The following is a 5,175-nucleotide window of genomic DNA, read 5'->3' as shown; positions in this document are numbered from 1 at the left end:
GATGCTTGATTGTCTGTCCCTGAGCTGGATGCCTTATGGCGTAATTCCCAACTGTGAAGCGCCGACCTAACTTCTTCCAGTCTCACTGTATCTTTGCCAACAATGAACGATTGCACGAAGTTCTCGAAAGAGTTCGGCAAAGATACCAACAGGATTAGAGCAGCGTCTTCATCCTCCACCTTAACATCGATGTTACGAAACTCTAGGAATATCGAATTTAACTTGTCAAGATGGTCGCGAAGCTCAATACCTTCTTGCATACGCAAGGCAAAGAGGCGTTGCTTCAGAAGTAGCTTGTTCGTTTGAGATTTTGTCATGTACAAGCTCTCCAACTTCTGCCACAAACTGGTAGCAGTTTTCTCATCTGACACTTCGATGATGATCTCGTTTGCTAGACACAACAAAATTGTTGAGAACGCCTTCTCTTCTAGAGTCTCCAAATCAGCTGCTTCAGATTTCTTCTCTGACAATGGTCCCCAAATGCCTTGTTGCTTCAACAACGCCTGCATCTTAATCTGCCAAAGACTAAAGCTATTTCTCCCATCAAACTTGTCGATCTTCGCTCTTATTCCAGACATCTTCTCACTAGATCACAATCCGAAGCTCTGATATCAGTTTGTTGTAACAATTGTGAGAAGAAACAGATGAATAAAAACGATGTAAGTACGACACAAATATTTAACGTGGTTCACCCCTAGGGCTACGTCCACGGGCAAAGAGAGATATTATTATTGGAGGCGATATTGAACTTACAGAGTGCAAGTTAAGGGTTACTTCGAGTAAAAGATATATATAGTAACATCTCGCATCTAAAACCCTAGACTAAACGGACTCATGGGCTTAAGCCCACGATCAGATGTAACATCCATAATAACTTGATGCAACGCTCTTGATGCAACCGAGTCGGTATGATGTACGTGATGTAACATCCATCGCCTAGATGTAACATCCAGATTCAAGGCATATCAACACAAATTGTGGGTGCAACTCCGAACCTTCCCTCATTATTGTTTCTCCGATTAATCCGGTGAGGGATATGAGTCCCACTCACTTCCTCAATGAGGTAAAGCTCAAATATGAGTAGACACGGACTTGATGACTCTAGAAGCAAACACCAATCGCATCCTCCAAACACAGCACAAGACAGTCGATCGATAAAAAGACCTCCACAAACTTTACGAATAGAGACGGTAGAGACTAGAGACCTCACCATAACTAAAACAACACAAACACTCTAAAACATGGGCTGGAGAAAAAAGATGTTCATTTCCAGACAAACTCCATAACCTGCAAGAAAATTCAGTGAAGTAACACTGCCTAAGGGTTCAAGCGAACAAAACCATCAGCACTAGGATGTGCTGCAAACACCACAAGGAGTCACCAAGGCAATGATGAACTGCAAACACCACAAGGAGTCACCAAGGCAATGATGAAGACCGGAAACAACCTGAACCCACCAACAACCTCGCCTTACGCCGCTACCGAAAACCGGGACACAATATCTTTTTTAAGTCAAAAGCTGGCCAGGTGACAATCGAACCAGCAACCACCACAGAACACAAGGAGTTAAAACGCCGTTGAAGCTTTCCGGAACAGCTATGACGGTTAAACCAAAACACAGGAACCGAGAAGCAGAGATGAGGATGAGAGAAAGACTGCTGGAGAAGCTGCAGGATGGCCAAAGACGACCACGCCGAGGACAACCCTTCTTGTCTCCCTACGCCTACACCTGAAGCAACACCACACGATAGTAGCCGCAAGCTGAACGTACCTCCGAAGTAGCAGTATCTTCGGGAGCTCTCACGGCAACGGTTGAAATAAATAAGACCCATCAAAACGCCAAGGTAAGGCCACCAGTCCAAGAATCTAGAGTGATGCTATGTAAAAGTATCTAGAGTGATGCTATATAAAAAGATTTTTTTGTAATTAGTTGATCAAAAATATGCCTATAGTAAATAAATATTTTAGTTTTTTTCAATCTCCTGAAAATATATTCCAATATTTTGGGATTGTTGTAAAAAGTATATTATATAAGTAATATCTTTTTTATATATTTTTTTTTATCTTTTATGTAATTATATGATATATATAATCAGTTAGAGATTATGCAGTAATATCTTTTTTATTTTTTTTATCTTTTATGTAATTCTCAATAATACTAAACTATTTTTAGTCAATTAAAGACATATCAGTTATGTTATTTAATTATTTTATGTAATCATCTAAGAAAATAGATAAATATAAAAAAATTAGAAAAATTGTTAGAAACACAAATTAAGTACCACTTTTCAAAAATACCACCAATCAAAAAATATACTAACCTTGGGTTTAGGCTTCAGTGATTATTGTTTAGTATTAAGGGATTGAGGTTAGATTTATGAATGTTCTATAAACATTTAAAAAAATTAGCTTAGTGTTATTTTATCATAAATTTAGGGTATTTATGAAAATAGTAATTCATTAATGGTAAATTTGAAAAGTGGTATCAAACTTGTGGTAGAACTGAAATTTCTCCAAAATTTTATTATTTTAAAAATATAATTTATGTTTCTTAAAATTGTGTTGTAAATTACAAAATATTTATTTTCTTAATATCAAAATTACTTTTGTGAATTTTGATTATGAAATCACATTATATATAAACATATTTTTGTTTGATCTAAGAAACTACTTAAATATAAATAAAAATAAAATATTTTTTATTACTTTGAAAATATATTTTTATTGCTTAAAACTACATTTAAAGGGAATATTGTATATTTTCTTAATATTAAGATTATTATTGTGAACTTTTATTTTTATGAAATCACATTATATATAATTGTTTTCGTTTTTAAATTTGTTTCTAAGTTTCATACATGTTTCCTTTTTATTATATATATTATTTGGAAAAAGGAAACTAAATTAAAAATATAATTAACAAAAATTGCTACAAATATTATTAATAGTATTTAAATGTAATATTTTTAATTCATTAAAAATATAATTAATCTTCGTAATATTTAACCTGAACGCGACAGAGTTTTTAAATAATATTATTGAGATTTGGGTTGAACTTTTCATTATTATATGTCAACACTATGCAAAATATCACCTTCAATCAATGCTCTACTTTTCCTTGATAAGTTTTTTTTTTATAAGAATATGAATTGCATTATGAGAATGAGCGGGTTGTGTGTTACAAATAGTTTAAGCTAACAGGGAAAAACCATGGAGAAAAAGGTGAAAACATGGTAAAATCCTGAATTTTAACATGTAGCAAACATAGATGAATTAGGTCCTATTGAAAAGTTTTGTATTGATAATCATATCTAGATGTTTGATTGTTGCCATCAAAGAAGAATGTAATTATCTATGAGCATCCATTATATGAGATGTTATTAAAGTTGAGATGGTACTTTGCATATGAATATCTTTCTATATTTTACCGCTATACACTATAAGAAAACAGTTAGAATATTTTAACCACATTTCTGACCATCAAAATTAGGGCCGGCTTAATATTGTCATGGACCCTAGGGTAAAAAAAAAAATTTTACCCTCTAAAATTTATATTCAAATAATATTTAAAATATTTTTAAAATTTAATCAGTAATATTTTGTATATTTTGTGATGAAAATAAAACTATATGCATATCAAATATTTTTAGGCCCTTTTCAATTTTATTTATTATATTTATAATTTTTTATATAAAAATATAGACTTTTTAAAAAAATCGGATCCCTTAACTAGGCCTGGGCGTTCGGTACACCGATCGGGTTCGGTTCGGTTAAAGTGGATTTCGGTTATTCGGATGCAGGCTTAAAAGTCCCATTCGGTTTTTTAACCTTTTCAGTATGGTATCAGTTCGGAACCCATCGGGTTCGGACCGGTTCGGAGCAGCTGTATAAGAACCGTGTAAATCCGTAATATAATCGGATCATTTTCGAGTTTGGTTATTTTGTAACTAAAGTAACCAAAGAAGTCATTTAAAACCCGAAAATACCTTAAGTAACTTAAGAACCGAAACAAAAACACACAAGTTTGAACACACCAAAACACTTAGCATCCATAACGAAATCAATACATAAAAAGTACTACATAAACAATTTCAAAATGCTCAAATTCCAAACATATAAGACAATCTTCTTGTAGAACTCTTACTCCAAGACTGTTGATGCATCTTCATTCTCTGCAAAATATAACTAAAGTTGTTCATTCAGAGAGTAAGAGCGATCCATTCATGTAAGAGAGTAAGAGTGATCAGTGTTACCTCTTTCAAGCTTGTCATCCTCCTCAAGTTCTTCAAGAATTTGTGCATTTGAAGGCAGTCTTCACTCCATCTTCAGATCTTGTTTCATCCACTGTTCTGAACACATTAAAACTTCAATCATAAAGTGAGTAAGACAACTCCTACATGGTGAAAGCATCCTCCCACTAGTGCTAAAAGCACTCTCCGAAGCAACTGAAGAAACCTACATTGCCAAAACATCTCGAACAATCTCTGATAACACTGGGAATCTGGCTGCATTCGATCTCCAATATGACAGAACGTCATACTCCATTCCAGCCATCAACTCCGGGTTTTCCACACTTTCTCTGAGGTAAGTTTCTAACTCATCCCTTTTTTCTCTAACCCCAATCTCATTCAGCTTCTGTTTGTACCTATAAATAATGTATAGAAATGTTCAGTTTAAATTACTGCATAGAAGAAAATGTATAGAAAATGTAATAAAGTAGTACCTAACATCAATCCGCTTGTAGCCAGCACAATCATCAACTATCTCCATTCTTTCAATAGACTTCTCTCGAGAAGATTGTGATGTTTTGTTAGGCTGAGATGATTGGTCATCTGGATCAGTATCACCTCCTAATCTTGTACTGTATTCCTTGAACAAACTTCTCAAGACATTGAGCAAGGAGTCGTACATCTCCTTATACTCGACAGTGTCATTTCCATACAATTCCTCAAAGCACAACTTCACAAGCTCTAACTTCTTGCTTGGATAAAAGACAGTAGCAACCATCAGCATCTTGTTCAAATTCTTGAGACCATCCCAATACTTATCGAATTTTTTCAACATTTCTGTTGCCTTGGACTTCAACTCAGGATCATAGCTGTTGACGAGTGCCATCAGATTTGTTGCAATGGTTACCACCTCTTCATAACACTTGTGGGAATTAAGAGAAGTTGA

Source organism: Brassica oleracea, chromosome C7 (assembly GCF_000695525.1).
Source record: "Brassica oleracea var. oleracea cultivar TO1000 chromosome C7, BOL, whole genome shotgun sequence".
Taxonomy (NCBI): domain Eukaryota; kingdom Viridiplantae; phylum Streptophyta; class Magnoliopsida; order Brassicales; family Brassicaceae; genus Brassica; species Brassica oleracea.
This window is presented reverse-complemented; position numbering follows the sequence as displayed.